Genomic DNA, 13,383 nt, shown 5'->3' with positions numbered 1-13,383 from the left:
GTCACTTAAGGTATTTTTCAAACTCGTTTTCTACTCCTGAGCTCAAGGCACAGTAGGCTTTTCCAACCCCTTGAAACACCAAAATTCCAGCCTATCTGTCCTCAATCATACCTGATTGTAAACCAGAAAAATCCTTCCCTGGGCTTATTTATCCCCTCTAATAACTTTCTGAAAGTACTAATAACAGCCAACATACTACAAGCAAGTTGTGTTCCAATCTCTTGCCCTGTAGCTTGGTTTTCCTTCCAAATGAATGCAGGTTATGGTTTTACCAGATGTTTTGCCACTGCATAACATGAGTCTCCATCTTTCTACCCTGCAATACCAATTACCTGCTGCTTACTGCCCCTTTGGTAAACCATTGCTACATCATTTGTGAAGTTTCTGTTGCTGTTATGGCAGCACCCCACCTCACATTGCCTATAAGGAGTAAGTGCTTAATATTTTCTAAAGTGAAGGAATTTGTTACATTCATGAGTATATACAATTAGCAGGCCCTACATTAAATACTTTGAATGGATTATTTTATATTCACAACTACACAATGAAGCTGAAACCATTCCCTTTTTACAGACATAGAAAACGAATCTTAAAGACGTTAAGTTACCTCTCTCAAGGACACTAGCTAATAGTGGAGTAAGACTCAAATTAAGTCTTTGTAATTCCATAGCTTGAGCTCTTAAATATTATACTGTATGGCCTCTGCTTATGGAAATCATAAGTTACAAAGGTATTTTTTCGTCTTTCCTATCTATATTCAATAACTTCATATACTATACCTGCTCAAAGACTTGAGAAGCTACACATTTAAATTTATCTCTGAGAATCATCAAAAACAGATGAAATGCTCTTGACTCATGCCATTGTAATATTTTTAAAAATAAAAGACCTAAAATTCTAGAGTTTACTGTAAGTTCCCCCCAAAAATAATGTTTCTTACGTATATTTTCATTTTAATCTCCCCAACATTCTGGTAATATTAATGGAAAATGGAAATTTTTATCTCTCTTTAGCTGGTTTTTCTAAACTGAGCCAGTTGTGCACCTCTGTGGGTTCACAAAATAAGTACTGGAAATAAAAACAGGCCAATGAAGCCTCCAGCTAGCATCATACACATGGTGAAAGGTTGAAAGCTTTTCCTTTAAGATCAACAAAACAGGATGCCCATTCCCACCACCCCTATCCAACATACAGGAAATACTAGCAAGAGCAATCTGGCAATAAAAAGAAAAGGAATTGGAATTGGAAAGGAAGAAGTAAAATGTTGCTGTTTGAAGAAGACATGATTTTACATATAGAAAATCCTAAAGACACAACCAAAAAAGAAAGGTAAACCTATTCAATGAATTCACTAAAACTGCAAGATAACATGCAATTGACATACAAAAATCAGTGGCATCTCTATACACTAACAATGAAATTTCTGAAAAAGATATAAAGAAGTAAATCCCATTTACAATAGCATCAAAAACAAATACAATAGCAAAAAAATAAATAAATAAAGTACTTAGGAATAAATTTAACAAAGGAGGTGAAAGACCTCTATATTGAACCCTATAAGAAACTGATGAAAGAAATCAAAGAAGACACAAATAAATCGAAAGATATTCTGTGTTCATGGATTGGAAGAATTAATATTGTTAAAATGTCAGTACTGTCAAATGCCATCTATAGAGTCAATGTAATCCCTATCAAGATTCCAATGACATTTTTTACAGAAGTAGAAAAAAACACTCCTAAAATGTCTGTGGACCCAGGGATTGGACCCAGGGCTGAGGCAGGCCCCGCCCCCTCCCTCGCGCCTCCCCGGATTCCACCCCGGGCGGCGCGGCGGTTGCACGGGGAAAGTGACTGAACTGGGCAGGGCCTGCACAGAAGACAATGCCATTTCCAGTTACAGAACAGGGATCACAACGAACGTAGCCGCCACAGAGGCACTATGACATTACCTCTCCTATAAACTTAGCAGCCCCCAAGGAGACAGATTGCCTTCTCACACAGAAACTAATTGAGACTCTGAAGCCCTTTGGGGTTTTTTTGAAGAAGAAGAGGAACTGCAGCGCAGAATTTTAATTTTGGGAAAACTAAATAACCTGGTCAAAGAGTAGATACGAGAAATCAGTGAAAGCAAGAATCTTCCACAATCTGTAACTGAAAATGTTGGAGGAAAAAATTTTCACATTTGGATCATACAGATTAGAGTACATACAAAAGGTGCCGATATGGATGCATTGTGTGTGACTTTTTCACCTCATTCTATTAGTTGAAGTTAGAGGAAGAAGTAAAAGTTTTAAGAGCTGTTGAAGAGGCATTCGTACCAGTTATCAAACTGTGTTTTGATGGGATAGAGATTGATATTTTGTTTGCAAGATTAGCAATGCAGACTATTCCAGAAGACTTGGATTTACAAGATGAAAGTTTTTAAAATTTAGATATAAGATAAATAAGAAGTCTTAATTGTTGCAGGGTAACTGATGAAGTTTTACATCTAGTACCAAATATTGAGAACTTCAGGTCAGCTCTGAGAGCTGTCCAAATACCACAACATCTATTCCAATCTATTATGTTTCCTCGGTGGTGTTTCCTGGGCTATGCTAGTAGCAAAAACTTGCCAGCTTTATCCAAATGCAATAGCATCAACTCTTGTACATATATTTTTCTTGATTATTTTCTAAATGGGAATGGCAAAATCCAGTGCTACTGAAACAGACTGAAGAATGCAATCTTAATTTGCCTGTATGGGACCCAAGAGTAAACCCCAGTGATAGGTTCCATCTTATGCCTATAATTACACCAGCATACCTACAACAGAACTCCATGTACAATGTGTCCGTTTCAACACGGATGATCATGGTTGAGGAGTTTAAACAAGGTCTTGCTATCTCAGATGAAGTTTTGCTGAGTAAGGCAGAATGGTCCAAACTTTTTGAAACCAAACTTCTTTCAAAAGTACAAGCATTATATTGTACTTCTAGCAAGTGCACCAACAGAAAAACAACACCTAGAATGGGTGGGTTGGTGGAGTCCAAAATCTGAATGCTTGTTGGAAGTTTGGAGAAAAATGAATTTATTACACTGGCTCATGTGAATCCCCAGTCATTCCCAGCACCCAAAGAAAATCCTCACAAGGAAGAATTTCACACGATGTGGGTGATTGAGTTAGTGTTTAAAAAACAGAAAACTTGGACAGTCTCAGTGTTGATCTCACCTATGATACTCAGTCTTTCACACACACAGTTTATAGGCAAGCAATAAACAGCAAGATGTTTGAGGTGGACATGAAAATTGCTGCAGTGCATGTAAAAAGTAAGCAACTCCATCAACTACTACCTAGTCATGTGCTTCAGAAAAAGAAAAAGCATTCAGCGGAAGGTGTCAACATGTCTGTGCCTTAACCTCCTAGTGCTATGAAGACCAGTCCATTGAACAGTTCTGGCAGCTCTCAGGGCAGACATAGTCCTGCACCAGCTATAAGAGCAGCATCTGTGACCAACATACAGGCTACTGAAGTTTCTGTGCCACAAGTAAATTTCAGTGAAAGCTCAGGGGGTACATCGAGTGAAAGCATTCCTCAAACTGCCACACAACCGGCCATTTCACCACCACCAAAGCCTACGGTCTCCAGAGTTGTTTCTTCAACACATCTGGTAAACCCACCACCTAGATCTTCAGGAAATGCAACAATGAAAGTACCTAATCCTGTAGTAAAAGTCAAGAGGACATCCTCACCCCATAAAGAAGAGAACCCCAAGAAAACCAAAACAGAAAAGAATTAAACAAATGAAGATGCTCAGTGTTTTGCTTTGAGTGGACATGATAAAACAGGAACAAAGGAACAACTTGATACAGAGATGAGTACAACTCAGTCAGAAACTAATCAGGAAGCTCCTTCACTGTTGGCCTCTCAGAAAACATCCAGTACAGACCTTTCTGACATGCCTGCTCTCCCTGCAAATCCTAATCCTGTTAGCAAGAATCCAGTAAAACAGAGATTGAATTGGTAAAAAAAAAAAAACTCAGGGGTCCATAAACAATATCTGCCAACTCAACCTGTTGTCTTTAAATGCTAAAAAAGTAGAATGGAGGGTACAAGACTAAGGCATGACTGAAAAAGGATTTAGGTTATTTTGGTGACCTCCCTTACTGGGCTAATCAGCACTGGATCAGAAGTCCAGGTTAGTGTGTGAAGCCAGGAGTACTATTATTATTGTGTTAGCATTAAGTGTTTCAAAAAATTACTGCCTTCAGAAAAAAAAAACCTCAAGCTATATTTGTGTCCATAATTGGTATCTGGATTGGGTTTCTGTTTGACACATTGTTTGGAAAATTTGCAATACAAACTGGCATGAGAATTCCTTGTTCTGATGATGCACTTGTATGTATTTTTTTAATTAGAAAGTAGAACTAATTTTAGATTTTCAGCTTGATGGATTTTCATTTTTTCCTGAAGAATTTCCTTTACCATTAGTCTTCAAATTGGATGCCGTTGTGCAGTGGTTAGACTTCAGAGAAAAGATAAGAGCTAGTTCAGCCCCTATGAAGTAGCTGTAACCCTCAAAAATGAAATGTTACCTCGAGGGTATATATTTGACATTGAAAGAATAATTAGGAAATACTTGGTTCAGTGCAGTCATGATTAAGAAATGACATATTGGTTTTATTTATAGTACTGTTTAGATTGCATGAAAATCAGTGGTCAGCCAGCAAATATTTTTCTTTGAGCTTATTAAAGCTCCAGATTCATTTGCCTTCAGTCTGCTGTCTTTGAAACAAAGCTTTTTGCTCCCTCTTTATCATTTCTGCTTGTATGCCTAAAAAACAAAATGTTGGTATTTTCTTAAGCCATGATGTGAAACGAATGATCCTGCGGCCACATGGCACAGAACACTAAATTTTGGTCCCATGGCTGAAACTTCAGGGTGACTAAAAGTAATGACTGTGAAATATGATACCTGTCTTGGATGGCCATTTGATCTCTAAATATGAAGAATTTTGTATACTCCACAGAACTCCTGTCTCTAGTAAAGTTGATATTCAACTTTAAACGTGGGCTAAAAGGCATTTTCTCCAAGAATTTTAAACTAATTTTTATTTTTAAAAGGTTGACCAAAATTTATCAGTACATTTTATATGCAGAAACATTTTAAAAGAACTCTCTTGAGAACTCTTTTCTTTAAAGAAAATAATTCCTCATAATTAAGCAACAGAAAATATCCATCTTTACAAGGTATGAAGGATGCCAGATGTTGATAAACTCACTATTTCTTTAATCTGGACAAAGCAAACCTAATGGGCTTTACTGATGAACATGTTTTATGAATCCTCCATTGTGCTCCATTCTATCACATGTGAATTTTTCATGTTGTACTTCAGTTACTTAAAATCTTCCCCCTCCTTCTCAATTAATTTTCCAAATTTGGAGGGTAGTCTTTCTCCCGTTAGGCTATGCATTAATTGAGGCTTTCTTTTCACCATACTCTATAATGTCTGGTATACAACATTTCCACTTCACACGTCTTTGCTCTGCCTAGTCACTTTGCCCTTCCTCCCACCACTTAAGAAAAAAAGATGGTCATACTAACAGGTGAAGTGTACAGGTGTCTGTGTGTTTCGTGTAGCTTCAGAGTTAGATTGAAATTGCCAGGCACAAATAACCCTATTAACAAATGGGCAGAGGATATGAAGAGACAGTCCTCCAAAGAAGAAATTCAGATGGCCAACAGACACATGAAAAGATGCTCCACATCACTAATCATCAGGGAAATGCAAATTAAAACCACAATGAGGTATAACCTCACATCAGTAAGGATGGCCAGCATCGAAAGACTAAGAACAACAAATGCTGGAGAGGATGTGGAGAAAGGGGAACCCTCCTACACTGCTGGTGGGAATGTAAGCTAATTCAACCATTGTGGAAAGCAATATGGAGGTTCCTCAAAAAACTAAAAATAGAAATACCATTTGACCCTGGAATCCCACTCCTTGGAATTCACCCAAAGAATACAACTTCTCACATTCAAAAAGACATATGCACCCCTATGTTTATCGCAACACTTTTTACAATAGCCAAAATATGGAAGCAACCTAAGTGTCCATCAGTAGATGAATGGATAAAGAAGAGATGGTGCATATACACAATGGAATACTATTCTGCCATAAGAAAGAAACAAATCCTACCATTTGCAACAACATGGATGGAGCTGGAGGACATTATGCTCAGTGAAATAAGCCAGGCAGAGAAAGACAAATGCCAAATGATTTCCCTCATTTGTGGAGTATAACAATGAAGCAAAACTGAAGGAACAAAATGGCAGCAGACTCAGAGACTCCAAGAAGGGACTAGTGGTTACCAAAGGGGAGGGTTGTGGGAGGGTAGGAGGGGAGGGAGGGAGAAGGGGACTGAGGGGTATTATGTTTACTACACATGGTATGGGGGATCATGGGGAGAACAGTGTAGCACAGAGAAGGCACATAGTGGATCTCTGGCCTCTTGCTGCACTGATGGACAGTGACTGCATTGGGGTATGGGTGGGGACTTGATAATATGGGTAATTGTAGTAACCATGTTGTTTTTACATGTGAAACCTTCATAAGAGTGTATATCAATCATACCTTAATAAAAAATTAAAAACTAAAAAAAAGAAATTGCCAGGCACAGATTTAGTCTTTTCATTTTGTTTACACATCGGGGGAAAAAAATTGAGTTTATTAAACATTTCATGTAACTGCACCCAAGTTTTACCAAGCTGGAAACTTGGACCTTTCCTGTGTAGTGACTTTTTAATTCTAGATTTCGTAACCTGGAGATCAAACTGTTGCTTTCACATGATGTACATAGTGTCTCATAACTGGAGTTTGCTTTGTTTTATAGTATCTATACTCCTTGTATTTTTCAAGAGCTATTTTGTAAACAGATGATGTATTTCTCCATTGAAAACACAATAAAAAAGAAAAAACAAACAAAAAAATGTATATGGACCCACAAAAGACCAAGTAGCCAAAGAAACCTTGAAAAAGAAGAACAAAGCAGGTGGTATCACCCTTCCTGATTGCAAGCTATCCTATGTAACTATAGTCATCAAAACAGTATGGCACTAACATAAAAATAGACCAATTAAACAGTCAAGAGTCCAGAAGTAAACCTGAGCATATACAATCAACTAATATTTGACAAGGGAGTTAAGACTGCTCAGTGGAGAAAAGATAGTCTCTTCAATAAATGATGCTGGGGAATTGGACATTCACAAGTAAAAGAATGTAACTGGACCCATATCTTAAAATACTCACAAACATTAAGTCAAAATAGATTAAAGACTTAAATGTAAGACCTGAAGCCATACAACTACTAGAAGAAAACATAGTGGAAAAATTCCTTGACATGGATCATGGTAATGATACTTTGAATATGACATCTGAAGCTCAAGCAACAAAATAAAAAATAAACAAGTGGGACTACATTAAACTGAAAAGCTGTACAGCAAAAGAAATGAACTAGAAAGTTAAAAACAACCTACAAAATAGGAAAAATATTTGCAGATCATATTATCTGATAAGGGGTAAATATGTAAAACATATAAAGAACTCACACAAATCAATAGCCATAAAAACAACCCAATTTAAAAATGTGCAAAGAACATAAATTAACATTTGTCCAAAGAAGATATATGAAAGGCCAACAGGTACATGAAAACATGCTCTGCATCAGTGGTCATCACAGAGACACAAATGAACCAGTATGAGACATCACCTCACACTTGTTAGAATGGCCATCATCAAAAAGACAAGTGATAACAAATGCTGGTGAGGATGTGGAGAAAAGGGAACCTTTGTGCACTGTTGGTGGGCTTGTAAATTTCTATAGCGACTATGGAAAACAGTATGGAAGATCTTCAAAAACTTAAAAATAAAACTACATGTAATCTCACTTCCAGAAGTATAACCAAAGGTAGTGAAAACACTAACTTGAATAGACATTTGTACCCCCATGCTCACTATAGCATTATTTACAATAGCCAATGTCTGGAAACAACCTAAGTGTCCGTTAATGAATGAATGGATAAAGAAGATGTGGAACATATATGCAATGGAATACTATTCAGCCATAAAAAATGAGGAAATCCTAGCATTTGCAACACCATGGATGTACCTTGAAGACATGATACTAAGTGAAATAAATCAGAGAGAGAAAGACAATATTGTATGATCTCACTTATCTGTGGGACTGAAAACACACACACACACATACAGAAAAAGAGATCAGACATTGTTACCAGAGTCAAAGGCTAAGGGAGGGAGAAGCAGAGGAAAGTGGTCAAAGAGTTCAAACTTTTAGTTATAAAATAAGTAAGTACTAGGAATATAAAGTACACCATGGTGATGTTAGCTAGCAGTTCTGTATGATACATAGGAAAGTTGTTAAGAGAGTAAATCCTAAGAGTTTTCATCACAAGGAGAGATTGTTTCCCTTCATTCTTTGTACTGTATATGAGAAGGTGGATACTAGCTGAACCTGTGATGGTGATTGTTTCACAATACATGTAAGGCAAACCATCATACTGTAGGCTTTAAACTTTTACAGTGATATATATGCATTATTTCTCAGTAAAACCAAAGGGGAGAATAAAAAGTCTATGATTACTACTACAGATCCATTTTATAGCCTAGATTTGCAAATGAATGAAATAACCAGGAGTTGGCACCAAACTTGGTTTGGAATCAGATATCAGGGTTAGAAAAAATGCTGGCATGGGGGTGCCTTCAGATCAGGGATGGATTGTTCTGCCCGGGAAGCCAGGCAGAGACCTGGAGAATAGAGGCAGATTGTCAATACCTTTCCATGGACAAGAGAACCCTGGGGGTTGTTTCAGCTCAGGGATGGCATTTTCCAGATAAATGGAGTGGCACATGGGGCTGCAGGAAAAACCAAGAAATCTAGTCCCATCATATTCCCAGTGCCTAGTGTGATGCTGGCACAAAGCATTCAAATCATAGGTGTTGCATGAGCAGATGGATGAGTAAATGAAATCAAGGAAGGGAGCTAATGAAGGCAGAAATCTCTGTTCTCAGAGAAGAAGCTCCCCAACTCCTGGCTTTGTGTGTTTGTTTCCAAGAGGGAACTCATGGGAAAGAGACTGCAACTCACAAAGTCTTCACAGTCAGCTGGGCTTTTGTTTAATAAATTAGCACATCACTTTTGAAAGGTCTTTGCTGTCCCCTACAGTATATTAGGGTGTCTGATAGCATGTCAGTGAATGCAACATGACTGCTGTTGTCATTGTAGTCTCCCAGAAAAAGCTCTTTCCCTCTTTGGGGCCATCTTCATTTTTCTAGAGCAAATGGGTTCTCAGTAAAGCCTCAAGTTGTGATACCACCCCTGACATAAATCAGGATGTATATTTTATTCTTCTTCAAATCCGTCTTGATTCTACAATATCTTTTTCAAAAGGAAATAGCCAAGTGTGTTGTCTTGTGTTGTGATAGAATGTCCAAGGGAGGTGACTGCTGGCTCGTATCAAGCAGACGGTGGCCTCAGCACTCATGGGACCTCACAAATATATAACTATCACTTAGGAGCACTCACAGGCTATTAAATTAGGTTGAAGATTCCAGCAAGGGTACGTGTGAATCCTCCAAACGACACACTTTGCAGATGGGAACTGAGGACATAAGGTGACTTGGCAGCATTGTCTATGACCATGGTAACATGGCCCTGGGAGGATGTTCTTCTGTGATGTGTGCTAGGCAGCTCTCAGGTAGCACTTTTGGGCTGTGCACCACTGATGTTATGGGTTCGACAAAAACACAATAGAATTTCCAGGGAGGGGAGGGACCTTAGTCATAACCTACTTTATTGCCCCTTTCTCACCCCTTGGGGGAATGTGAAAACCAACTCTCATTATTTCTCCAAACCACACTTGCACACTTACAGTGTGTTCTGTTTGTCTGTTTTACGAAATGTACATCACAGTGGTTCAACAGTCTCCCTCCGCCTACCCCAACCCCTGCACACTCTCCTCCCATTTGGTAACCACTAGTCACTTCTCAGTGTCTATGAGTCTAATACTGTTTTGTTCCTTCTGTTTTATTTTGTTTGTTTGTTTGTTTGTTTGATTTATTAAGGTATCATTGATATACACTTATGAAGGTCTCACATGAAAAACATTGTGGTTACTACATTCACCCATATTATCAAGCCCCTCCTATACCCCATTGAAGTCACTGTCCATCAGTTTAGTAAGATGCCACAGTCACTACTTGTCTTCTCTGTGCTACATTGTCTTCCCCATGACCCCACCCACCCACACCATGTGTACCAATCATAATACCCTTCAATCCCCTTCTCCCTCCCTCCCCACCCACCCTTCCCCACCCCTCCCCTTTGGTAAGTTCATTCTTGGAGTCTCTGAGTCTGCTGCCATTTTGTTCCTTCAGTTTTGCTTCATTGTTATACTCCACAAAAAGAGGAAATCATTTGTTACTTGTCTTTCTCCGCCTGGCTTATTTCACTGAGCATGATATCCTCTAGCTCCATCCATGTTGTTGCAAATGATACGGTCTGTTTTCTTCTCATGGCTGAATAGTATTCCATTGTGTATATGTACCACATCTTCTTTATCCACTCATCTATTGATGGACACTTCAGTTGGTTCCATATCTTGACTATTGTAAATAGGGGTGCATATATCTTTTTGAATCTGAGATCTTGCTTTCTTTGGGTAAATTCCTAGGAGAGGAATTCCTGGGTCAAATGGTATTTTTATTATTAGTTTTTTGAGAAACCTCCATATTGCTTTCCATAATGGTTGACCTAATTTATATTCCCAATAGCAGTGTAGGAGGGTTCCCCTTTCTCCGCATCCTCGCTACCATTTGTTATTCCTATTCTTTTCTGTGTTGGCCATCCTAACTGGTGTGAGGTGATATCTCATTGTGGTTTTAATTTGCATTTCCCTGATAATTAATGATGTGGAGCATCTTTTCATGTGCCTGTTGGCCATCTGTATTTCTTCTTTGGAGAAGTGTCTGTTCAGATCCTCTGCCCATTTTTTAATTGGGTTATTTGCTTTTTGGGTATTGAGGCATGTGAGGTCTTATTTTGGATGTTAACCCCTTGTCACATATGTCATTTATGAATATATTTTCCCATACAGTAGGATGCCTTTTTGTTCTACTGATGGTGTCCTTTGCTGTACAAAGCTTTTTAGTTTGACATAGTCCCATTTGGTCAATTTTGCTTGTTTCCTTTGCCTGAGGAGATGTGTTCAGGAAAAAGTTTCACATGTTTATATTCCAGAAATTTTTGCCTATGTTTTCTTCTAAGACATTTATGGTTTCAAGACTTACAGTCAGGTCTTGGATCCATTTCAAGTTTACTTTTGTTTATGGAATTTGATGATAATCAAGCTTCATTCTCTTACATGTAGCTGTCCAGTTTTGCCAACACCAGTTGTTGAAGAGGCTATCATTTCCCCATTGTACATCCATGGCTTGTTTGTTGTATATTAATTGACCACATACGGTTGGGTTTATATCTGGGCTTTCCAGTCTGTACCATTGATCTATGAGTCTGTTCTTCTGCCAGTACCAAATTGTCTTGATTACTGTGGCTTTGTAGTAGAGCTTAAAGTCAGGGAGCATAATTCCACCCCCCCAACTTTATTCTTCCTTCTCTGGGTTGCTTTGACTATTTGGGGTCTTTTGTGGCTCCATATGAATTTTAGAACTATTTGCTCTAGTTTGTTGAAGAATGCTGTTGATATTCTGATATGGATTCCATTGAATTTGTAGATTGCTTTAGGCAGGATGGCCATTTTTGCAATATTAATTCTTCCTATCCATGAGCACAGGATCTGTTTGCATTTATTACTATCTTCTTTAATTTCTCTCATGAGTGTCTTGTAGTTTTCAGAGTATAGGTCATTCACTTCCTTGGTTAGGTTTATTCCTAGGTATTTTATTCTTTTTGATGCAATTATGAATGGAATTGTTTTCCTGATTTTTCTTTCTGCTAGTTCATCATCAGTATATAGGAATGCAACAGATTTCTGTGTATTAATTTTATATCCTGCAACTTTGCTGAAGTCAGTTATTAATTCTAATAGTTTTGGGGTGGATTCTTTAGGGTTTTTTATGTACAATGTCATGTCATCTGCAAACAGTGACAGTTTAATTTCTTCCTTACCAATCTGGATGCCTTTTATTTCTTTGTGTTGTCTGATTGCCGTGGTTAGGACCTCCAGAACTATGCTGAATAAAAGTAGGGAGAGTGGGCATCCTTATCTTCTTCCAGATCTTAAAGGAAAAGCTTTCAGCTTCTTGCTGTTAAGTATGATGTTAGCAGTGGGTTTGTCATATATGGCCTTTATAATTTGAGGTACTTGCCCTCTATACCCATTTTGTTGAGAGTTTTTATCATGAATGGATGTTGAATTTTGTCGAATGCTTTTTCAGCATCTATGGAGATGATCAAGTGATTTTTATCCTTTTTGTTAATATGGTGTATGATGTTGATGGATTTTTGAATATTGTACTATCCTTGCATCCCTAGAATAAATCCTACTTGATCATGATGGATATTCTTTTTGACCTGTTTTTTAATTTGGTTTGCTAATATTTAGTTGAGTATTTTTGCATCTATGTTCTTTAGGGATATTGGTCTGTAATTTCCTTTTTTCTTGTATGGTTTCTGTCTGTTTTTGGTATTAGCATGATGCTGGCCTCATACAATGAGTTTGGAAGTATTCCCTCCTCTTCTAGAAAACTTTAAGGAGGATTGGTATTATGTCTTCAATAAATGTTGATAAAATTCAGCAGTGAAGCCATCTGGTTCAGGAGTTTTGTTCTTAGGTAGTTTTTTGATTACCAGTTCATTTTCATTGCTGGTAATTGGTCTAGTCATATTTTCTCTTTCTTCTTGGGTGAGCCTTGCAAGGCTAGAAAGTTGTCCATTTCTTCTAGGTTATCCATTTCTTTAGCATATAATTTTTCATAGTATTCTCTAATAATTCTTTGTATTTCTGTGGTGTCCGTAGTGATTTTTCCTTTCTCATTTCTGATTCTGTTTATATGTGTAGACTCTCGTTTCTAGATAAGTCTGGATAGGGGTTTATCTGTTTTATTTTCTCGAAGATACAGCTCCTGCTTTCATTGATTCTTTCTATTGTTTTATTCTTCTCGATTTTATTTATTTATGCTCTCATCTTTGTTATGTCCCTCCTTCTACTGACTTTGGGCCTCATTTGTTCTTCTTTTTATGGTTTCATTAATTGTGAGTTTAGACTGCTTATATGGGATTGTTCTTCTTTCTGGGGGTAAGCCTGTATTGCAATATACTTCCCTCTTAGCATGGCCTTTGGTGCGTCCCACAGATTTTGCAGTGTTGAG

The 13,383-nt window shown here is 37.8% G+C and overlaps 1 protein-coding gene and 1 pseudogene across 7 annotated transcripts in view; both read left to right on the top strand.

Annotated features, from left to right (window-relative positions):
* Window positions 1-13,383, top strand: part of PLD5 (phospholipase D family member 5) — a 406,964-nt gene that overhangs the window by 373,161 nt on the left and 20,420 nt on the right. The window lies entirely within an intron of this gene.
* Window positions 1,882-4,802, top strand: LOC118929952 (poly(A) polymerase alpha-like; annotated as a pseudogene).

This window comes from Manis pentadactyla, chromosome 9, assembly GCF_030020395.1.
Source record: "Manis pentadactyla isolate mManPen7 chromosome 9, mManPen7.hap1, whole genome shotgun sequence".
Classification (NCBI taxonomy): Eukaryota; Metazoa; Chordata; class Mammalia; order Pholidota; family Manidae; genus Manis; species Manis pentadactyla.
Note: the sequence above shows the minus strand (reverse complement) of the source record. Positions and strands in the feature narration are given on the sequence as shown.